The sequence below is a fragment of the Bos grunniens genome, chromosome X (assembly GCF_055505025.1).
Source record: "Bos grunniens cultivar Pamir isolate PY7600 chromosome X, Bosgru_T2T1.0, whole genome shotgun sequence".
Lineage (NCBI taxonomy): Eukaryota > Metazoa > Chordata > Mammalia > Artiodactyla > Bovidae > Bos > Bos grunniens.
This window is the reverse complement of record NC_141194.1, coordinates 100,677,305-100,702,492: the sequence shown is the minus strand read 5'-3', so window position 1 is coordinate 100,702,492 and position 25,188 is coordinate 100,677,305. Positions and strand designations below refer to the sequence as shown.

Here is a 25,188-nt window from a genome sequence, read left to right as displayed (position 1 = left end):
TTATATAAAGTTGCATTCTTATAGGGCAGAGGTGCAGTGGGTTTACAACAAAGTAAAGAATTTATTACCTTAAGGGTCTAAAGTTGTTAACACCAAGGCCACTACTTTTTGTTTCTACATACCAACTATATTAATTAATACACATTCAAGGATACAATACAGGGGATGTGGAAACTTGGCAGCAAGCATTGGCTCAACAATGAAATCTTCTACTAGTTCTATTCTGACAATTTATAACTCCCCGAGAGGCTCTATACTATTTGAATATCTTAAGCTTCCCCTGCCTCTCGCAGTTGGGAGACTGTAAACAATTGTATACATAGCTGTAGAAGTCCAGGTAAACCTGTCAGGCAAGTTAGCTGTCTGAGGGGTTTGGAATTAAACACTCCTATTATGTCCAGGAGGCTTATTAACTACAGCTTTAAGTTGATTTCCTTCAGAGAAAAGGTGGTCGGGGATAGCCCCCCATTATTGTCAGAGGAGTTGGTGAAAGTCATGAAGCAGTAAAACAGACTCTGGTTTTGGGGTAGATGCTCAGGCAGGTCCAGAGGGGCACCCCTCGAGTTCTGGCTTGCCTTGCCCACCAGAACTCTCCCACATGACCTTGTCATGGGTGGGGACTCCCGTGCTGGCTCCCGGCAGAAAACTATAAAACACTGGTGAAAGAAATCAAAGAGGACACTAATAGATGGAGAAATATACCATGTTCATGGATCAGAAGAATCAATATAGTGAAAATGAGTATACTACCCAAAGCAATCTATAGATTCAATGCAATCCCTATCAAGCTACCAACGGTATTCTTCACAGAGCTGGAACAAATAATTTCACAATTTGCATAGAAATACAAAAAAAACTCGAATAGCCAAAGCAATCTTGAGAAAGAAGAATGGAACTGAAGGAATCAACCTGCCTGACTTCAGGCTGTACTACAAAGCCGCAATCATCAAGACAGTATGGTACTGACACAAAGACAGAAACATAGATCAATTGAACAAAATAGAAAGTCCAGAGATAAACCCACGAACCTATGGACACCTTATCTTTGACAAAGGAGGCAAGAATATACAGTGGAGAAAAGACAATCTCTTTAACAAGTGGTGCTGGGAAAACTGGTCAACCACTTGTAAAAGAATGAAACTAGAACACTTTCTAACACCATACACAAAAATAAACTCAAAATGGATTAAAGATCTAAACGTGAGACCGGAAACTGTAAAACTCTTAGAGGAGAACATAGGCAAACATTCTCCGTCATAAATCACAGCAAGATCCTCTATGACCCACCTCCCCAAATGCTGGAAATAAAAGCAAAAATAAACAAATGGGACCTAATTAAGCTTAAAAGTCTTTGCACAACAAAGAAAATAATAAACAAGGTGAAAAGACAACCTTCAGAATGGGAAAAAATAATAGCAAATGAAGCAACTGACAAAGAATAAATCTCAAAAATATACAAGAAACTCCTGCAGCTCAATTACAGAAAAATGAATGACCCAATCAAAAAATGGGCCAAATAACTAAATAGACATTTCTCCAAAGAAGACATACAGGTGGCTAACAAACATGAAAAGATACTCAACATCACTCATTATCAGAGAAATGCAAATCAAAACCACAATGAGGTACCATTTCATGCCAGTCAGAATGGCTGCTATACAAAAGTCTACAAGCAATAAATGCTGGAGAGGGTGTGGAGAAAAGGGAACCCTCTTACACTGTTGGTGGGAATGCAAACTAGTACAGCCACTATGGAGAACAGTGTGGAGATGCCTTAAAAAACTGGAAATAGAACTGCCATATGACCCATCAATCCCACTGCTGGGCATACACACCAAGGAAACCAGAATTGAAAGAGACATGTGTACCCCAATATTCATCGCAGCACTGTTTATAATAGCCAGCACATGGAAGCAACTTAGATGTCCATCAGCAGACGAATGGATAAGAAAGCTGTGGTACATATACGCAATGGAATATTACTCAGCCATTAAAAAGAATACATTTGAATCAGTTCTAATGAGGTGGATGAAACTGGAGCCTATTATACAGAATGAAGTAAGCCAGAAAGAAAAACACCAATACAGCATAATAATGCATATATATGAAATATAGAAAGATGGTACTGATAACCCTGCATGCGAGACAGCAAAAGAGACACAGATGTATGGAACAGTCTTATGGACTTTGTGGGAGAGAGTGAAAGTGGGATGATTTGGGAGAATGACATTGAAACACATAAATTATCATATGTGAAATGAATCACCAGTCCAGGTTTGATGCATGATACAGGATGTTTGGGGCTGGTGCACTGGGATGACCCAGAGGGATGGGATGGTGAGGGAAGTGGGAGGGGGGTTCAGGATGGGGAATACATGTACACCCATGCTGGATTCATGTCAATGTATGGCAAAACCAATACAATATTGTAAAGTAAAAATAATAAAAATAAATAAAAATTTTAAAAAAAGAAGAGAAACAGACAAATCAGTGGCAAAGCTAGATGTGAGATGATGATGGCCCAGAACATCAGAACAGGGTGGTAGTAGTGGATACAATGAGATATTGTCAGATTCTGGATAATTTTATAAATGATAAGACATATCATGTGAGAGGAAGAGATGAGTTAAGGAAAGGCTCTTAGTGTTTCAGCTTGAGCAACTAGGATAGAATTGCTGTCTAACAAGATAAAGAAAGCTGTGGATGGAGCAGGTGTATGTGTGGGGAGAATTATCAAGAGTTCACCTTTGGCAGAATTGAGTCTGAAATGTCTTTTAGACATTTAAGTGGAGAAGTTGAGTAGACAGGTAACTATATGAGTCTGGAGTTCAGGAAGGAAGACTGGGTTGAAGTTATAAATTTGGGATTTTGTGAGAATTAAATGAGGCAATGTATATACAGCACTGAAAGTGGCATGTAACACATAATAAGAACTAATTTTATACACTATATTAAAAGCGTCTAATCATAATATCAACAAATATAATTCTCATTACCTGTCTAGCACAGTGCTTGGGTCTTAGTGTGCTTTATATATGTGTATGACATAGTCAAAGATGAACGCTTCAGACTACTGTATATGTGTGTAATTTTTGAGAGTGCAACACAGAGAGTGACCATAATGTTATTCCTTTTCATTTTAAATGAACATTTTCTAAGTTGATTATTTTTTAATTTCACAAATATTTGTTAAGAAATTTATCTGGGCTACTTAGGCCCCAAACACAAACCTCTGCTTCAGGTTTATTGCCTTCTCTCTCCTATTTAGAAGATTCAAAGAAGATTTCCTTACAAAAAGACAATACAGTCACTCAAAAGTTCAAAAACCAAAGCCATATAAAAGAGTGTGTACATTGAAAAGCCTTGCTTCCATCCCTGTTCCTATCCATTCCCCCTATTGCATTGTCAGGAGTTGGAAAACTTTCTGTTAAGGCCCAAGTAATAAATATTTTAGGCTTGCAAGCCTTCTGGACATTGTTGCAATTATTCAATTCTGCCATTGCAGTGCAAAAGCAACCATAGACAATATAGAACAAATGGCATGGCTGTGTTCCAACAAAACTTTATTTGTAAAAATAGGCACCAGGTCTGCTGGCTATAATTTTCTATCCTTGCTATAGGCAATCATTTTTATTAGTTTATTCTTTTTTATGAAAATGCAAGCAAATGTGAATATATATTCTCATGCCCCTTTCTTATATTAATCTAAGACATACTACTTTTCATAACTTGAAACAGTATTTTATTACATATTTTTAATATTTTTCTGTATCAATATATAGAGAACACCCTCGTTTTTTCTGTTTGCATTTTAAATACATCGTTTCATACGTGTGAACAGTATATGTAAAGGATAAATTTCTAGACTTGGGATTGCTGGATCAAGAGGTAAGTACATTTGCAATTTGGGAAGATATTGTTGGATTCACTGTTAATCATTTTCACTTTCAGCACAATATATGAAAGTGCCTGTTTTAAATTATGAGATGCTTCATGAATTGGTATGTAATTCTTGTTTAGAGGCCATGTTAATCTTTTCTGAATCATTCCAATTATAGCATATATGCTGCTGAAGTGAACACCACAAAGTCATTTTTAATTTAGTAATGGTTGAATGCTTTTGGGTGGTGTGCAGCCAAATACTGGGTAAACTATAAAACTCCTCTTTCCATTTAGCCTGGAGGTGAAAGAGAGAAAAGGTTTTTTTTTTTTTTTTTTTTTTTCTGGACAGCAGCAGGCTTTTTTTTTTTTTTTTTTCAGAGTGCTGATTGGAAGAGAGCCTTAAATTCTGGCTATATATGAATCTGTGCACTAGCTAATGAGGACATAAATGGCCAGAGTGGTAGAAAGAGTTAATGAACACCCCATGTTTTGAGCAATCGTGCATAAAGATAGAGCTCTCTGCTGATTGTAACCAATACAGACTGCAGTAGGATTCATCCAAAAAAGAAGGAATGATGATTAACAGAAGAGGCGATCTGGTTAAGATCAAGTAAAACATAATTTAAAAATAATAAAAGAACCGATATTTATTAAGCAGAGTTTATAGGCCAAGCACTTTGTCAAGTTGCATATTAATTGTCACAATAATCCTGTGAAATAAGTATGTTTTTAATAATTTTTACAGGTTTTTTAAATTGTTTACAGATTTTTAAACCAAGGCAACTTGCTCAATGTCTTATGCCTTATAAATGTTGAATTTAGATCTGGTGTGTGAAGCTTAGGATCTTTTCTACTGGACCTAATTTATTTACTGTCTGCCTGGGGGAATAATTTCAGAATTAGTTGAGAAAAGAATAGTAGAAATTTGACAGGGTCTAGAATTTGGCAATTATATATATATATATATATATATAGCTTTTATGAAGAATTCAATCCAGTATTAAGAAAGAGGTTTTTTAAAATGGTGATTGCAGTTAACATTCTGGTGCCCAAAGTAGTCAGAGTAGGCCTTTGGCACACCTTGCATTCTTGTCAATTGCAGGTGCCACTGGCTATGCTTTCCCTTTAAACTTTGGAACAAATACTTAAGAGTCATTTCAAAGAAAAAATTTTCCAGACTTCAGAAAGTTTTCTGACCTGGCTTAGAGACTGACATCTTGGAATCTTACATAGAAAACTTCAAGTTTTGTCCTTTGTTTGCTATAATGGTTTACCCTCATTTGGCTGCTAAGCTGTTTTAGAAAGCTGCCAGGCATCTGTTTCACCTTAGCTGAGGATGCCCCAAGCCTGAATCTCTGGCCACTGACATTCATCAGCTGTTTTAGCTGCTGGCCAGGAAAAGTTACTTGAGCTGTTGTAAACCCAAATGAAGTGCCTTCAACTGTAGCTATATCCACTTTATATTTTCAAGGCCTAATTGAGGATTGCATTTTTTTAAATCTTACAAGGTCAGTTTATAAACTGTGGTAAATAATTCTCTAAGAATAATGTTTCTTCTTTGCATAGACAAAATAATATTCCCTAGATGTAATTGTAGAAAGGGGAGCTCTCTTTTGCCCTGTAATTCGGTCTCTACTTCAAATGACTGTATAATTCACTTTCACTGGGATTGAAAGGCGAGTAGAATGGCTGGTCAGATGCTGAATAGCTGGGCCCTTTCATGGAGACTTTAGAGCAAAGCATTTCCTCTGCCTTTTTCCCACTGCAAATTGCAAAGGGCTGCCTATTTTGCAATTCTGGTGTCTAGACTCTATCTCATGATTAAAGATTATGCTAAATAATAAAAAATGTTTTTTTTAAGAGGCTAGAAAGCTCTTAGTTGAGCATTTGTTATGTGTCTGCCTGTATTAAATACGTTTCACATGTATTATCTCATGTAAATATCCTAGGCTTCTCTGGTGGCTCAGCAGTAAAGAATCAGCCTGCAACGCAAAAGATGCAGGCATGATTCCTAGCTCAGGAAGATTCCCCTGTAGAAAGAAATGGCAATATTGTTGCCTGGGAAATCCCATAGACAGAGGAGGCTGGCAGGCTATAGTCCATGGTTTCACAAAAATTTAGACATGACTGAACAGCTAAACAACAATAATCATATGAGGCAGGTTCCATTCTTATCCCTGCTTTAAGATGAGAACAATAACTTGAAAATTTGTTCATGGATGTGAACTTGTCAGACTTGTAGCAATAGTGACTAGCTTTACTGAAATCTCTATAATATTAAAATTTGTACAATAAGTTTGATGAATACCTTCTTCATTCACATTGCCAACAGCAGCAACTTACAGCTCATTTGTAGTATCTGCAATGCAGGCAGCAGAGGAGCAAGACATTTGCCTCAATGAGTGCAAAAAAAAAGTATTTCAGAATGTTGACATGGAGGAATTGTTTTGTTTTGCTTTCAAATAGGAAGTTTGAACATGTGGAATTGTCTTTTCAGTTGGTACAAAATGGATAAATATTGGCAATTTCTTATATTTTAATATACTTGAAGGGGATGACCTGCAAATATTCAGAGATCAATATAGAAGAAGAGACAAATTGAAGAGTCTGAGCAGGTGATCAATGTCACAGTCCAGAAAAAGCTGTACTGGAGCAGAATTCACATGGATTGAATATTCAGGCAGTTTGGTGGTGATATCTCTGTTGATTATAGGATACAGACAGAATTCACCACCCTTTTGTAAAGACTTTTTAACTGTCATGTGTGCTCTGCTCTCTAGACTCTGAGATCATAAGGGGTTTGATTGATTATAGCACATATTAAGCACGTCTTGAAACAAATTTGATTACTCCATGTAGTTGAATCCTTGACATGTGTCTACTCAGAGGAAGTTAAGCCCTGCATATAAATAAATATGGATCTAAGTCCTTCTGCTAACCTCTCTCAGCCTCTTATTTATTTCCATCAAGGTCAGTTTTCATTCAAGTCCCAAAGAAGGGCGATGCCAAAGAGTGTTCAAACTACCACACAGTTGCACTCATTTCACATACTAGCAAGGCAATGCTTACATCCTTCAAGTTAGGCTTCAATAGTATGTGAACTGAGGATCCAGATGTACAAGCTGGACTTAAATAAGGCAGAGGAATCAGTGACCAAATTACCAACATTTGTTGGATTGTAGAAAAAGTAAGATAATTCCAAAAAATATCTAGTTCTGCTTCACTGACTACGCTAAAGGCCTTGTGTGGATCATATCAAACTGTGGAAAATTCTTAAACAGATGGGAATACCAGACTACCTTACCTGCCTCCTGAGAAATCTGTATGCAGGTCAATAAACAACAGTTAGAATTAGGTATGGAACAATGGACTGGTTCCAAATTCAGAAAGGAATACATCAAGGCAGTATATTGTCACCCTGCTAATTTAACTTATATGCAGAGTACATCATGCAAAATGCTGGGCTGGATGAAGCACAAGCTGGAATCAAGATTACTGGGAGAAATAGCAATAACCTCAGATATGCAGAGGATACCACACTTATGGCAGAAAGCGAAGAGGAACTAAAGACCCTCTTGATGAAAGTGAAAGAAGAGAGTGAAAAAGTTGGCTTAAAACTCAACATTCAGAAAACTAAGATCATGGCATCTGGTCCCATCACTTCATTGCAAATAGGGACACAATGAAAACTGTGACAGGCTTTATTTTCTTGGGCTCCAAAATCACTGCACATGGTGACTGCAGCCATGAAATTAAAAGACACTTATTTCTTGAAAGAAAAGCTATGACAAACCTAGACGGCATGTTAAAAGGCAGAGACATTACTTTGCCAACAAAGATCTGTCTAGTCAAAACTATGGTTTTTCCAGTAGTCCTGTATGGATGTGAGTTGAACCATAAAGAAGGCTGAGCACTGAAAAATCGATGCTTTTGAACTGAGGTGTTGGAAAAGACTCTTTATAGAGTCCCTGGGACTGCAAGTTCAAACCAGTCAATCCTAATGGAAATAAGTCCTGAATAGTCAATGGAAGGACTGATGCGGAAGTTGAAACTGCAATACTTTGCCACTGATGTGAAGAGTCAACTCATTAGAAAAACCCTGATGCTGGGAAAGATTGAAGGCAGGAAAAGAAGGGGACAACAGAGGATGAGATGGTTGGATGGTATCATTGACTCAATCAGCATGAGTTTGAGCAAGCTCTGAGAGATGGTGAAGAATGAGGAAGCCTGATGTGCTGCAGTCTATGGGGTCATAAACAGTTGGACACAACTGAGGGACTGAACAGCAATTGCATTGCAAGAATGTGCCATAATCTATGAAGCTAATCCAAATGGATAGATATTAAGTTGTTTTAGGTTATATGATATTATAAACAGTGATAGAATGAACATTTTTTGTGTGTGTATATACATATATGTGTGTGTGTGTATATATATATATATATGTATGTGTGTGTGTGTATATATATATATATATATTTATAAATTTGTCAGATTATTTCCTTAAGGTAGCATCTTGAAAGGGGATATTTTTGGATTAAAAATATGCATTTGAAGGCTTCTGATTTATATTATCAAAATGCATTTGCATGTTTTACTGCTTTTATACTTGCACCGTGTTTGTATGAGTGGACCCATTTTACCCATACAATCATCAGCACTAGGTGTTATTCATTCTTTTAAATCTTTGTTAATCTGCTTTAGGAAAAACAGCATTTTGTAATTTTTGTATAATTTTGTCACTACTAAAATTGTAACATTTTACTCATGTGTTTTTAGTCATTCATACTTCTTTTTTGAAGTGATTATTAATGTCCTTTGTCCACTCTTCTGTAATAGAATTTAGCTATTTCCTGTTAATTTTTTAGGGTTTTTATATATTCAAGTCATTAATCATTTATCATCTATGTTGCAAGTATTTTCCCTATTATCCTTTTAAAAAAGTTGTTGTCATGTTCTAAGTTATAAATGTGTTTTTTATTTAAGTTATTAAAGTATTTATTTATTTATTTTTTGCTGTGCCAGGTCTTAGATGTGGCATGTAAGATCTTTGATCTTTGCTGTGGCATGTGTGAATTTTTAGTTGCAGCATGTGAACTCTTAATTATGGCATGTGGGATCTAATTCCTTGACCAGTGATCAAAACCAGGTCCCCTGCATTAGAGCATGGAGCTTTAGCCACTGGACCAACAGAGAAGCCCCTACTGATAAGTGTTTTAGTGAAATAATATTTATTTGTTCTTTCATTTCTGGTTTCTAGCTTTTGTGCAATGTTTAGAGTTCTGTATTTACTCCAAGATTGCACATGTATTCATTCATGTTTTCATCCAGAGCTTGCATTTAAATTGTTTATTCATCAATAATTTATTCTAGTGTAAGGGGTGAAGTATTGATCTAATTTTTTGTCTCTGGTCAGCTAGCTGTTCCAGCAAGTTTTTCTGTAATGATTTATAATACCACATTGATCATATGAATGTATACAAATGTTAAAATATGGGCTTTGGAGTCTGAACTGGATTTAAACCTCAGCTCCATCAATTACATACATGTTGGGCTACTTTGAGTGAACCATGTAAATGCCTCAACCTTCAATTCTAGTGTGACCAATCATTCCAATTTGTGGGTGACTGAAAGGTATCCAGGGATTCTGTATTTTAAGTGCCAAAATTGGAAAAGTCATGAGGAAACAAAGACAGCTGGTCATGCTAGGTTTATCTTTGGTAAAAATAATATCATTATCTAACTGAAATAATTGTGAGGATTAAAAGAGATAAAAAGAAAAGATAATCCACTGAATTGGAAAAAAATATTTGCAAAGTATATGACCTATAAGGAATTAATATCCAACATATATAAAGCATTCATACAACTCAGCATTTAAAAAAAAATTGATTGAAAAAAAGCAGAAGACCTCAATGGACAGACATTTCTCCAAAGAAGATATCCAGATAGCCAACAGACACAAGAAAGAAAAGTGCTGAAAACAGCTAGTCCTGGGAGAAATTCAAATAAAACTGCAAAGAGACATCACATCACATCTATCAAAATGGGTTCACTTAAAGGTCTACAAGTAACAAATGTTGGTGAGGATGTGGAGAAAAGGGAATAATAGTACATTATTGTTGGGATTTTAAAATGGTGAAGCCACTATGAAAAACAACATGGAGGTCCCTCAAAAAACTAAAAAATAGAATAACCATATAATCCAGCAATTCCACCACTGGGTAGGTATCCAAAAAAAATAATACATGAAAATGACAACATACATGTACCCCAATGTTCCAGCATCATTACTTACAATAGCCAAGATATGTTAGCAACATACTGCTACTGCTACTGCTAAGTCACTTCAGTCATGTCCAACTCTGTGCAACCCCATAGATGGAAGCCCACCAGGCCCCCCCATCCCTGGGATTCTCCAGGCAAGAACACTAGGGTGGGTTGCCATTTCCATCTACAATGCATGAAAGTGAAAAGTGAAAGGGAAGTCGCTCAGTCATGTCCTACTCTTAGCGACCCCATGGACTGCAGCCTACCAGGCTCCTCCGTCCATGGGATTCTCCAGGCAAGAGTACTGGAGTGGGATGCCATTGCCTTCTCCAATGTTAGCAATTTAAGTGCCCATCAAAAACAGATGAATATGTAAAGATGTGTAAGTATATATACGATAGTGAAATATGACTCAGCCATAAAATCAATTATATTCTGCCATTTACAAATATGGATGGATCAAGAGAGTATTAAGCTTAGTGAAATAAATCAGACAGAGAAAGGCAAATACTGTATGTAATCACTTATATGTGGAATCTATATGTGTGTGTGTGTGTGTATGTATACAAAACAGAAGCAGCTATTGATAATATACTAATGGTTACCAGTGCAGAGAGGGAAAGGGTGAGGGGAGAGATAGGAGGGATTAAGAAACAGAAGCTACTATGTATAAAATAAATAAGCAGCAAGCATATATTATGCAGTACAGGGAAATAAACTATTTTTAATCATTTTAAATGGAATATATTCTATAAAAATATTGAATCACAATTTTGCATACCTGAAACTAATATTGTAAATCAACTATATTTCAATATGAAAAATGAAATAAAATCAGTCCTATTGCCTTGCCCCCTAAATTGTGCTTCTAGAAAATTATTGTGAATAGTCAGAACCATGCACAAGGATATAGGTGAATCTTTCTCTAAGTCTTATTTATGCTAAGAGAAAACTGGAAAGAACCTACATACCTAACACATGGAATGGCTAAATAGCTTAGTAATGCTCAAAATTCTCCAAGCTAGGCTTCAACAATACATGAGCTGGGAATGGCTAAATAGCTTAGTAATGCTCAAAATTCTCCAAGCTAGGCTTCAACAATACATGAACTGAGAACTTTCAGATGTTCAAGCCAGATTTAGAAAAGGCAGCAGAACCAGAGATCAAGTTGCCAACATCTGCAAGATAATTCTAGAAAAACATCTACTTTTGCTTCATTGACTACACTAAAAGCCTTTGACTGTGTGGTCACAACAAACTGGGAAATTCTTAAAGAGACGGGAATACCAGATCACCTTACCTCCCTCCTGAGAAACCTGTAGGCAGGTCAAGAAGCAAGTTAGAACAGGGTATGGAACAATGGTCTGGTTCCAAATTGGGAAAGGAGTATGTCAAGGTTGTATATTGTCACCCTGTTTATTTAACTTATATGCAGAGTACATCATGTGAAATGTCAGGCTGGACATAGCACAAGGTGGAATCAAGATTGCTGGGAGAAATAACAACTTCAGATATGCAGATAACACAACCCTTATGGCAAAAAGTGTACAGAAGCTAAAGAGCCTCTTGATGAAAGTGAAAGAAGACAGTGAAAAAGCTGGCTTAAAACCCAACATTGAAAAACTAAGATCATGGCATCCAGTCCCATCACTTCATGGCAAATAGATGGGGAAACAATGGAAACAGTGACAGGCTTTATTTTCTTAACGATACAAAATCACAGCAGATGGTGAGTGTAGCCATGAAATTAAAAGGTGCATACTCCTTGGAAGAAAAGCTATGACCAACCTAGACAGCATATTAAAAAGCAGAGCCATTACTTTGCCAACAAACGTCTGTCTAACCAAAGCTCTGGTTTTTCCAGCAGTCATGTATGGATGTGAGATTTGGACCATAAAGAAGGCTGAGCGTTGAAGAATTGATGCTTTTGAGCTGTGGTGTTGGGTAAGACTCTTGAGAGACTCTTGGACTGCAAGGAAATCAAATCAGTCAATCCTAAAGGAAATCAATCCTGAATATTCATTGGCAGGACTGATGTTGAAGCTGAAATTCCAGTACTTTGGACAGCCGATGGGAAGAGCCAACTCATTAGAAAAGACTCTGATGGGAAGAGCCAACTCATTAGAAAAGACTGTTGCTGGAAAATATTGAAGGCAAGAGGAGAAGGGGATGACAGAGGACAAGATGGTTGGATGGCATCACCAACTCTATGGACATGAACTGGAGCAAGCTCTGGGAGATGAAGAACAGGGAAGCTTGGAGTGCTGCAGTCTTTGGGATCGCAGTCTGACAGGTTTGAGCAACTGAACAGCAACAACAACAACAACAAAAAAAAAACGACAGCAAATAGCTTATAATATATGCATATTGTCCTATGAAGCCATTTAAAGAAATGTTTTTATAAAACATTTAATAAAATATTTATAGTGTACAAATAATTTTAAAAGAAAATTGTAGAAATCATGTACAGTGTAATGCAAATTTTACAACACTTATATACAAACATATATAGATTGTATATGGTATACTTGGATATGTGCATATACCCATTGAATGATAGAAAGTTTATATATACACAATGTAGCATTGATTATCTCTGGATTGTGGTACTATAGTTGATGTTTCATCACTGTTTCTTTTTTTTAAAAAATTAATTTTAAAATCAGAATACCATGTTCAAGATTAATTAATGTTGGTCCTTCTTTTTTGCCTTAGAGATAATCAAGAATTTTCAAAGTATGTGAAATCTTCACAATTTTTTTCATATCACATTTTACTGCAATTGTTTCTTTTCTTGACTTGTCATTACTGTATTTTTTTAACTTTTAATTTTATGTTGGGATACAGCTGATTAACAATGTTGTGGCAGTTTCTGGTGCACAGTGAAGGGACTCAGCCATATGCATGTATCTATTCGCTCTCAAACTTGCTTTCCATCCAGGCTGCACATACACTGAGAGTTTACTGTATTTTGAATTTCGTTTGGTGGGAAAAAACAAACAAACAAACCAACAAACTCTGTGTGTGTGTGTGTGTGTGTGTGTGTGTATTTTTAGGAAGAGGGGAAAAATCATGCAGGTAATTATTCAAACCTTGTGATACACAATAAAATGGACAGTGGAGTGAGATTCTTCTGAAAATTTTTTTATAATGATTACTAAATGATCAATTTATTTTCCTTATTATACTATATCTGATTGTAGAATTTGTATGTATTTATGTATGTGTACATTTGAATGAAAATGAAGTCATTTTATTTTTATATCTGGAATGCAACTTTTAGATTGTTACTCCTTCAGTGGAAATGCTATTTTTTTTTCAAATAAATTGACAGTTATAAGACAGATATCTTAATGATTGCATGAAAAATCTGTTATATTCTGGCCAGAAATATGCTTACAGTTTTTTTTTTAAGACAAATTCTAATTTTGGAAACTAATTTACTTATTTTTTCTGTATTCTATATTTCATAATATTTCATTATGAGAATGAATTGAGGAAACCTAGTGTCCTGAAAAAGAATGAGATTTTTATATTTCTTTAGGTAGGAAAATGGGTAATAAAAGATAAGACTTAAAACAGCAACCTGATTAGAAAAAGCAACATCCCAAAGAAAGAGAACTTTCATTACAAGAAACATAGTCATGTAAATGGTATTTTGTGTTGATTCGTATAGTGGTTTTGGTTTCTTCAATACAGGGTAATAATCCTGATTTTAATACTTCACCTTTCCTTTGAGCTTTTATTGACTATATTTGCATTTCTTATAAATAATTTTGACAGTATTGCACCTATATAATCTGGACTTGTCAATTGGAACTAAACTGACCCCAAACAAATGATATAATAACTGGACAATTAAAATGCTTCCTTCAAAACTTCAGTGAATGGAGTGGCCAGGATGGCAGAGTAGGAAGACCCTGAGTTCATGTCTCCCATAGGCACATCAAAGTTACAACAATGTACAGAGCAAATATCAATGAAAATAGAAGAATGGCAGAAAAAATCTACAGCTAAAGATACAAAGAAAGAACCACAAGTAGATGGGTAGAAGGGGCAGAGATACAATACAGCCAAGACCCATACCACTGGGTAGGTAACCCACAAATGGGAGGATAATTATAATTGCAAAGGTTATCCCAAAGGATCCAAGGATCCAAGCTACACATCAATATTCCAAGCCCAAGGGTCTTGCACCAGGAGGATGAGCCCTCATCATTTTTGGCTTTAAAGGTTAGTGGGACTTAATTTCAGGAGCGCCAGAGGACTGTGGGAAATAGAGACTCCACTCTTAAAGAGAGCACACAGAATCTTATGTACTCATCAAAGGCAGAAGCAGTCATTTGAAAGGAGCCTGGGTCAGACTCACCTGCTTATCTGGAAGATTCTCCCAGAGAGGCAGGCAGCAACTGGGACTCACTGTCTTGACATAGATGCTGGCAGCAGATATTTTTTAAAGCTTATGCCTCCATGAGGACACTGGTGTTGGCAAATGCCATTTTGGTATCCTCCCTCTACTTTATTAATGGTGGGACCTGGCCCACTATTTGTCAGCACCAGTTCTGGGATGCTACATGCCAAGCAGCTCCCTGGGCAGGGACACAGCACCACCCACTAGCATTCTAGCTGTCTTAGGCTCCCTGAGCCCCCAGTGACCCCAAGACCACCCCACCCCACCCCTGCTCATCTGTGGGGCAACACCAACTCCAAAAAAGAGAAATAAATACTTTATGATTTTACTTATATGTGGAATCTAAAAATGTAAACAAATGAACAAACCCAACTAAACACAGAGTTATAGATACAAAGAACAAACATTGTTGCCACAGGGAGGGTAATGGTTGGAGGAGAAAAATAGATGAGGGAGTTAAGAGGTACAAAGTCAGTTATGAAATAAATGAGTCATGGACATGAAGTGCACAGTGTGAGGAATATAGTCAATAATTTTGTGATATCCTTGCATGGTAACAAATGGCAACATCATAATGATCATATTGAAATGTACAGAAATATCAAACCAATATGTTGTGTATCAGGAAGTAACAAAGTGTTGTAGGTCAATTATATGCCCAAAACATACATACAAACAAACTCTTATAAAAAGAGATCAGATTTGTGGTTACCAGAGGTGGGGAAAGAGAGGGAGGGAGTCCATAAGACTGATCTATACATCGGTGTCTCTTTTGCAGTCTCATACACAGGGTTATTGTTACCATCTTTCTACAATAGCATTGAAACATGTATAATATCATGTATGAAACGAGTCGCCAGTCCAGGTTCGATGCACGGTACTGGATGCTTGGGGCTGGTGCACTGGGACGACCCAAAGGGAGGGTAGGGGAGGGAGGAGGGAGGAGGGTTCAGGATGGGGAACGCGGGTATACCTGTGGCGGATTCATTTCGATATTTGGCAAAACTAATACAATATTGTAAAGTTTAAAAATAAAATAAAATTTAAAAAAAAAGAGAGGGAGGGAGAATTGGATGAAGGTAGTCAAAATGTACAAACTTCCAGTTATAAGATAAATAAGTACTAAGGATGTAATAAACAACATGATAAAATATTCATTGTATGAAAGTTGTTAACAGAGTAAATTCTAAGAGCTCACATCACAAGGAATTTTTTTTCTATTTTTTAATGTTACATCTACATGAAATGATGGATGTTCACTAAACTTATGATAATCATTTCTTGATGTATATAAGTCAAATTATTACACTGTACAATAAACTTATACAGTGTTGCTTGTCATTTGTATCTCAATAAAACTGGAAGGATAAAAGCAAAGAAAAGCAGATAAACTTCTTCCTTCAAAAACCCTGCACCCAGATTACTAGATGGGCATTGGGGACTGTGAAACTGACTTACTCAATACCCCTACTAATCTTTGGCAACTGCCAATACCTGGCTTTGCAATTTCTAAGTTTCTATTTTAGTGACTTTCATCAATATTATATTATAGCAACATGACTTCAACCTGAAATTGCTGTTACTTACTTTTTTTTCACTAAAAAAATACTTTTCTCATATAAGCTAGATTGAGGAATAACTCATATACAATAAAGCATATTCATTTAAAATGTACAAACTGATATGTTTTGATAGCTGTATATAGCCAAAAAACCAATATCACAATCAAGATGGAGAACAGTTTTCCCCCCAAATTCTTGCTATCTCCTTGACATTCATCCTTCCTTCAGTTCATATTTGTTTCTTTTTTCTTCAAATTTTTGCCTCCAACTCTCTGGTCACAACACAGTGTCTTTACAATTCCTTGCTTCCAGTATACATCTTATAGGTCTCCTGATTGTTGCTTTCCTTCTAGCTCTACTTCTTTCACTAATTGGTTAAAATGGCTAAATACTTCAACTATATTCTTTCCAGCTCTCTGAATATTCTGTTCACCTTGTCCTGGTAATCACCATCTCTGCAACATTCAATTTTTCCCTCTCGTGCTTCAGGGCTATAGAGTTATCCTGGAGGAAAAGCATGTATCCTTTTAGATTAGATCCACTACAAATTTATGATCCTCAACTTCAGCTGTCAAGACAGCTAAGAAGTTTTCTACACATTCCTACTTGGTTCCCTTTTCTGTACCCCACAATAGCTGTTCTAAACCTTACCAATTTTATTAAGATCCCTGCCCTTTCTACACTTCATTTTAACAAAGGGTTTAGCAGCCTAACTCAGTGATATTCTTCAACATCCCTTAGCTTTCAAATATGCCTGTACTTTCACATCTGTCTGTCTCACTGAATTTTGTCTCAGAGGAAGATGTGCTTCTGTTCTCTTCTAAAGATAACCTATTCTTGGTGCTCTTGAACTCATACCATCCATTTCCACCAGGACTTTATTTAATCTATTATCCTCTTTTTCCTATGTAGCTAACCTCTCTCTCTCTCCTTTTCTCCCTCTCTTTTTTCTCTCCTTTTTTTTTATATCTTCCTTTCCTCCCTTTCCTCTTCCTTTTCCTTCCACCACCTCTTCATTTTCTCCTAATTAGTTTCTGTATATGGTAATCTGTGATGACAATTACAACCAAGAACCAAAAATAAAAATCTCCCCTAATCCTCACTAATCATATTAGCTGTAAACCAGTTTCTCTTCTTCAACACACAGATTCTTTTAAAAAGGTATCTGTGCTCACTGCTCTACTTTTTACCCTTATTTACCCTTCTTCCTATTCTATTGTGGTTTCCGCCAGTATAACTCTGTCAAAATGTTCTTGAATAGTGGCATTTATTTAGCATTTATAAAGTGTCTGGTATGTAAGAGATAGAACCATGAATAAGACAAAGTCCTTGCTTTCATTGAGCTGACATTCTGGAGAAGGGAGACAGACAATAAAGAAACAAGTAAATACACAATGATTTATTTGTGTGACACAGCCCAGTGCCACAATGGAAAAAAATAGTGTAAGATGAGATAAAGAATGACTGAGAGAGGGTTACTTAGCCTGACTGATCAGAGAAGGCCTCTTTGAGAAATTGACGTTTGAGTTGAACCCTGAATGATGAGAAGAAATTCATCACGTGAAAATCTGGGAGAAAAATATTCTGAAATTGGAAACAGCCAGGGGACAGAGCAGTTTAACTATGTCATAAAAAGCTAGGTCAAGAGTGGCAGGAATTGATGTTTGAAAGCTAGGTACAGGTCAGATCATATCGCTCCTGTGGGTCTGGTGAATACTCTAACTCATCCAACTGTGATGAGAAATTATTGGAGAGTTGAGAGCAGGGAAATTACATGATATAACTTGCCTTTGTGAAAAAGATTACTCCGGCTGCTGATACATAATTGACCATACTGGGGCAGGAACTGAAACAAAGAAACCAATTAGTGGGCTATTGCAGTAGTATGAGGGAGTCATGGTGGTGTACTAATTACCTTTTCACTTTTGTGCCCTTACTCATGCATTTCTTTCTGTGTTGTGAACTCTGATTCATAATTCAGCTCAATCATTACCTCTTTGGAAAGTATCCTCCAATCTCCAGTCACTGTTCACTAGATATAAGTAACTGCTTATTCATCTGGGTTCATATAGAGATTAGTACTTTTACTATAGCACATATTTAACAGAGTGTTTCCATGTACAAACCCCGGAATTAGGTTGTTTGAAATGAGATCCTGCCTTTACCTTTATTGTGAGTTGACTTGTATGACCTTAAAATTCATATTTAGAACTGCACATGGAACAACAGACTGGTTCCAAATAGGAAAAGGAGTATGTCAAGGCTGCATATTGTCACCCTGCTTATTTAACTTATATGCAGAGTACATCATGAGAAACGCTGCGTTGGAAGAAGCACAAGCTGAAATCAAGATTGCCAGGAGAAATATCAATAACCTCAGATATGCAGATGACACCATCCTTATGGCAGAAAGTGAAGAGGAACTAAAAAGCCTCTTGGTGAAAGTGAAAGTGGAGAGTGAAAAGGTTGGCTTAAAGCTCAACATTCAGAAAACAAAGATCATGGTATCTGGTTCCATCATTTCATGGCAAATAGATAAGGAAACAGTGGAATCAGTGTCAGACTTTATTTTTCTGGGCTCCAAAATCACTGCAGATGGTGATTGCAGCCATGAAATTAAAAGATGCTTACTCCTTGGAAGGAAAATTATGATTAACCTAGATAGTATATTAAAAACGAGAGACATTACTTTGCCAACAAAGGTCCGTCTAGTCAAGGCTATGGTTTTTCCTGTGGTCATGTATGGATGTGAGAGTTGGACTGTGAAGAAGGCTGAGAGCTAAATTAATTGATGCTTTTGAAGTGTGGTATTGGAGAAGACTCTTGAGAGTCCCTTGGGCTGAAGGAGATCCAACCAGCCCATCCTAAAGCAGATCAGTTCTGGGTGTTCATTGGAAGGACTGATGCTGAAGCTGAAACTCCGGTAATTTGGCCATCTCATGCAAACAGTTGACTCACTGAAAAAGACCCTGATGTTGGGAGGGATTGGGAGAAGGAGAAGAAGGGGATGACAGAAGATGAGATGGCTGGATAGCATTGCCGAATTGATGATCATGAGTTTGGGTAAACTCCGGGAGTTGATGATGGACAGGGAGGCCTGGTGTGCTGCGATTCATGTGGTCATAAGGAGTTGTATATGACTGAATGACTGAACTGAACTGAAAATTCATATGTTAAGATCCAATCCCCCAGTGCCTCATATCATGACGTTCTTTGGGAATAATGTCATTGTAGAAATAATTACTTAAGATGAAGTCATACTGCAATGGGGTGGATTCCTAATCCAATATGACAGCTGACTTTAAGAAAAAGGGTAAATTTGGACAATGACATGTTCAAACAATAACATCATACAAAGATGAATGTGAGATGGGGGTGATGCTTCTATAAGCCAAGGAATGCCAAATAATGCCAGCAAACCAACAAAAGCTAGAAGAGTAGCATCGAATGGATTTCTTTCTCAAAGCCATGAAAAAGAATCAGCCCTACCAACATCTTTATCTCATCTTCTAGCCACCAGAACTGCAAGACAATAAATTTCTGTTGTCTGAGTGATCACTTTGTAGTACTTTGTTTCTGCAATCCTAGTGAACTAACAGATTTTGGTTCATCAGCAGAACCCTTCTGTAACAAATATCTAAAAATGTGGAAGTGACTTTGAACATTCCAACTGGGTAAGGAAAGGTAGAGGATAGAAGAGCTTTGAGGCTCTTGATAGAAGAAGACTAGATTACCGTGAGGAGACTGATGATAGAAATATGGATGTTAAAGGAGATTCTGATGAGGATTCAGAATGAAAAGTGATTTGTAGAGAAAGCTCTTATTGTCAGAGAATGCATATATCATCATGACAAGAATGCTGTAAGAAAAATTAACGTTAAAGATACTTCTGCTGAAATCTTAGGTAAAAATGAAGAAAACATTATTGGAAACTGGAGTAAAGTCAACCCTTATTATAAAGCTGCAGAGAACCTGGCTAAATTTTGTTTTATTGAAAGAAAAGTAGAACTTATAAGGGATGAACTTAGATACTTAGCTGATGAGACGTCTAAGCAAAGTGTTGAAGATGTTGCCTGATTTCTTCTTGCCACACATAATGTGAAAGGAAAGAGACAGGTTGAAAAAAAAATATTAAACAACAAGGACCTACTGAATAACAGTACAATACAGGGAACTCTATTAAATATTCTGTAATAACCCATATAGGAAAATAATCTGAAAAAAGTAGATATTTGTATTTGTATAACTGAATCTCTTTGTTGTACACCTGAAACGAACACAGCACTGTTAATCAAATATATTCCAATATAAAAAAAAAAAAGTTTAAAAAAACCATAACTTAAAGGTTTGAAAAATTCTAAACCTGTCCCTATTACCGAAAATGTAAAAAAAGTATGCTGTGGAAAGAACATTAAGGTTGTGACTGGACAACCATTTGCTAAAGAGATTAGGTGTGTGCCTTTTGTATCCAATCACCATCTCAGGAGAAATGTTGCCACCTTGGACTGAAGGAGACAGAGGGGAGGAAACGAAGGAAGGTTGCTAGATTCCTGAGATTATATATGAAGAAAATACATCTATAAAGATATTTGGCTGAAAACCGAGTTACCTTTCAGCAAAATGACCCCAAAAGTGTTTCAGTGGCTAGCCTTGTTCCATGAGGCAAGGCTGCCACTTAGGGCTGAGGATACAAGGTCTGTATCCAGACCTGAGGAGATATGGCTGTAACTCTAGTTGGTGTAGAGGACAGAGCTTCAAGTCAAAGATTATTATTCTTAAACAGTAAAAGCTAAAGAAATTTACCTACTAGCTTTTGGACTTGCTAGGGGCTTGTGACCCCCTTTTTCTTCTGATTTCTCCCTTTTGGAATGGGAAGGTCTATCCTGTACCTTTCCTACCACTGTATTTTTGAAACACAAAATTTTTTATCTGGTTTTCCAGGTTCACAGATGGACAGGGATTTTGCCCCAGGATGCATCTTACCCCAAGTCTCACCTATACCTGATGTAGATAATATGTGAATGAGTTTTTCAATGTCTGGTTGATACTGGATAGGATGGATTAACACTTTTGAGGATGTAGAAAGATGGTGAATGCATTTTGCATATGAGAAGGCTATGCATGTTTGAGGGCTAGAGGATGGATTATTATGAGTTAAATTGTGTCCCCTAAATTCCTGTGTTGAAGTCCTAAACCCTAGTGCCTGAGAATATGGCTTTAATTTGTAATAGAGTTATTGCAGATAGAATTAGTTAAGGTGAGGTCATACTGAAGTTGGAGGGTGCTATATAAGGAGGTCATCAAGAAGAGGTGACTGCTTGTTGACCCAGGAGTTGGACCTGGGTGATTGGAGGCTCCTCACTTCCTCCTCTGTCCTTGGAATGTATGTTCTGCCCACCATTCTTATGCTAGGAGATATTTCAAGAATGCATCCTTGAGATAACAATGTATTGTTGGCATCATTTGGACTAGGTAAATGACAACCCCATCAAGGTCTACCTATAAACTTGTAAGATTCTGGCTGATAAGTGCAGAGATCTACTTGTCTTGTGGCCACCCAGGACAAACCTCATATTTAAGTTCCTTTGCTTATTAAAACTGCCATCTACCAATCTGGGGTGGTCTAATTCTTTCTTCAGTCTCTCGTTGTCCTCCAAGTATGTGGCCCAGTTTCATATTTAACACGAGAACTCCTAAGGTTGCAAACAAACAATCCCTAATCCAACATGACTGGTATATCTATAAAAAGGGAGACATTTGGGGTGGTCCTAAGAAGGCAGAGGAATAGGACGGGAGACCACTTCCTCCCCCACAAATTCATCAAAAGAACATTTAAACGTTGAGTAAATTCCACAAAACAACTTCTGAATACCAGCAGATGACTTAGGCACCCAGAAAAGCAGCCCATTGTCTTCAAAAGGAGATGTTTTTATCAACATTGTTGTATAGATGGAGAAGTCTTGAGGCTACTGTAAAAATAAGACTGAAAACCAGAAGCAGGAGGCTTAAGTCCAATTCCTGAGAACACATAGAACTCCTGACTCCAGGGAACATTAATCGAGCTCATCAAATGCCTCCATACATACACTGAAACCAAGCACCAGCCAAGGGTAAACAAGTTCCAGAGCAAGACATACCAAGCAAATTCTCCAGCAACGCAGGAACACAGTCCTGATCTTCAATATACAGGCTGCCCAAAGTCACTCCAAACCCACTGACATCTCATAACTTATTATTGGACATTTCATTGCACTCCAGAGAGAAGAAATCCAGCTCCACCCACCAGAACACCGACACAAGCTTCCCTAACCAGGAAACCTTGACAAGCCACCTGTACAACCCCAGCCACAGTGAGGAAACTCCACAATAAAGAGAACTCCACAAACTGCCAGAATACAGAAAGGCCACCCCAAACACAGCAATATAAACAGGATGAAGAGACAGAGGAATATAGAGCAGGTAAAGGAACAGGATAAATGCCCACCAAACCAAACAAAAGAGGAACAGGTAGAGAATCTACCTGATAAAGAATTTCGAAACGAGATGCCAGTCCAGGTTCAATGCATGATACTGGATGCTTGGGGCTAGTGCACTGGGACGACCCAGAGGGATGGTATGGGGAGGGAGGAGGGAGGAGGGTTCAGGATGGGGAGCACATGTATACCTGTGATGGATTCATTTTGATATTTGGCAAAACTAATACAATTATGTAAAGTTTAAAAATAAAATAAAATTAAAAAAAAAGAATTTCAAATAATAATAGTGAAAATGATCCAAAATCTTGAAATCAAAGTGGAATCACAGATAAATAGCCTGCAGACAAGGATGGAGAAGATGCAAGAAATGTTTAACAAGGACCTAGAGGAAATAAAAAAGAGTCAGTCAATAATGAATAATGCAATAACTGAGGTGAAAAAAACACTCTGGAGGGAACCAACAGTAGACTAACTGAGTCAGAAGATAGGATAAGTGAGGTGAAAGATAAAATGGTGGAAATAAATGAAGCAGAGATGGAAAAAGAACTAAAAGAAACAAAGACAATCTCAGAGACCTCTGGGACAATGTCAGACGCCACAACATTCAAATCATAGGAGTGCCATAAGAAGAAGACAAAAAGAAAGGACATATGAAAATACTTGAGAAGATAATAGTTGAAAACTTCCCTAAAATGGGGAAGGAAATACTCACCCATGTCCAAGAAACCCAGAGAGTCCTAAACAGGATAAACCCAAGGCAAAACCCCCCAAGACACATTTTAATCAAATTAACGAAGATCAAACACAAAGAACAAATATTAAAAGCAGCAAGGGAAAAACAACAAATAACACACAAGGGGATTCCCATAAGGATAACAGCTGATCTTCCAATAGAAATTCTTCAGGCCAGAAAGTAATGGCAGGACATACTAAGAGTGATGAAAGAGAAAAACCTACAACCCAGATTACTGTGCCCAGCAAGGATCTCATTCAAATATGAAGGAGAAATCAAAGGCTTTACATAAAAGCAACAGCTGAGAGAATTCGGCACCACCAAACCAGCTCTCCAACAAATGCTAAAGTATCTTCTCTAGACAGGAAACACAGAAAAGGTGTATAAACTCGAACCCAAAACTATAAAGTAAGTGGCAATGGGATCATACTTATCAATAATTAGTTTAAACATAAATGGGTTGAATGCCCCAACGGAAAGACAAAGACTGGCTGAATGGAACAAAAACAAGACCCCTATATATATTGTCTACAAGAGACCCATCTCAAAACAGGGGACACATACACATAGCTAGAAAAGGCTATTCCACACAAATAGAGACCAAAAGAAAGCAGGAATAGCAATAATCATATCAGATAAAATAAACTTTAAAACAAAGGCTGTGAAAAGAGACAAAGAAGGACACTGCATAATGATCAAAGGGTCAATCCAAGAAGAAGATATAACAATTATAAATATATATGCATCCAACATAGGGGCACCACAATATGTAAGACAAAAGCTAACAAGTATGAAAGGGGAAATTAACAATAAAACAATAATAGTGGGAGACTTTAAAACCCCACTCACACCTATAGATAGATCAACTAAATGGAAAATTAACAAGGAAACACAAACTTTAAATGATACAATAGACCAGTTAGACCTAATTGATATCTATAGAACACTTCACCCCAACACAATGAATTTCACCTTTTTCTCAAGTGCACATGGAACCTTCTCCAGGATAGATCACATCCTGGGCCATAAAACTAGCCTTGGTAAATTCAAAAAAATAGAAATCACTCCAAGCATCTTTCCTGGCCACAATGCAGTAAGATTAGATCTCAATTACAGGAGAAAAACTATTAAAAATTACAACATATGGAGGCTGAACAACACGTTGCTGAATAACCAACAAATCACAGAAGAAATCAAAAAAGAAATCAAAATACTCATAGAAACAATTGAAAATGAAAACACAACAACCCAAAACCTGTGGGACACTGTAAAAGCAGTGCTAAGGAGAAGGTTCATAGCAATACAGGCATACCTCAAGAAACAAGAGAAAAGTCAAATAAATAATCTAACTCTACACCTACAGCAATTAGAAAAGGAAGAAATGAAGAACCCCAGGGTTAGTAGAAGGAAAGAAATCTTAAAAATGAGGGAATAAACAAATGCAAAATAAACAAAAGAGACCATAGCAAAAATCAACAAAGCCAAAAGCTGGTTCTTTAAAAGGATAAATAAAATTGACAAACCATTAGCCAGATTAGTTAAACAAAGGGAGAAAAATCAAATCAATAAAATTAGAAATTAAAATGGAGAGATCACAATAGACAACACAAAAATACAAAGGATCATAAGAGACTACTATCAGCAATTATATGCCAATAAAATGGACAACGTGAAAGAAATGGACAAATTCTTATAAAAGTACAACTTTCCAAAATTGAACCAGAAAGAAATAGAAAATCTTAGCAGAAACACCACAATCACAGAAATTGAAACTGTAGTCAGAAATCTTCCAGCAAACAAAAGCCCAGGTCCAGATGGCTGCACAGCTGAATTCTACTAAAAATTTCAAGAAGA

At 36.9% G+C, this 25,188-nt stretch overlaps 1 non-coding gene across 1 annotated transcript; it reads right to left on the bottom strand.

The window, feature by feature from the left end:
* Positions 1-3,975: 3,975 nt before the first annotated feature.
* LOC147340967 (U6 spliceosomal RNA) lies at positions 3,976-4,082 on the bottom strand. The gene has a single exon (XR_015159966.1). It is a non-coding gene; the product is annotated as a U6 spliceosomal RNA (small nuclear RNA).
* Between the last annotated feature and the right edge of the window lie 21,106 nt (positions 4,083-25,188).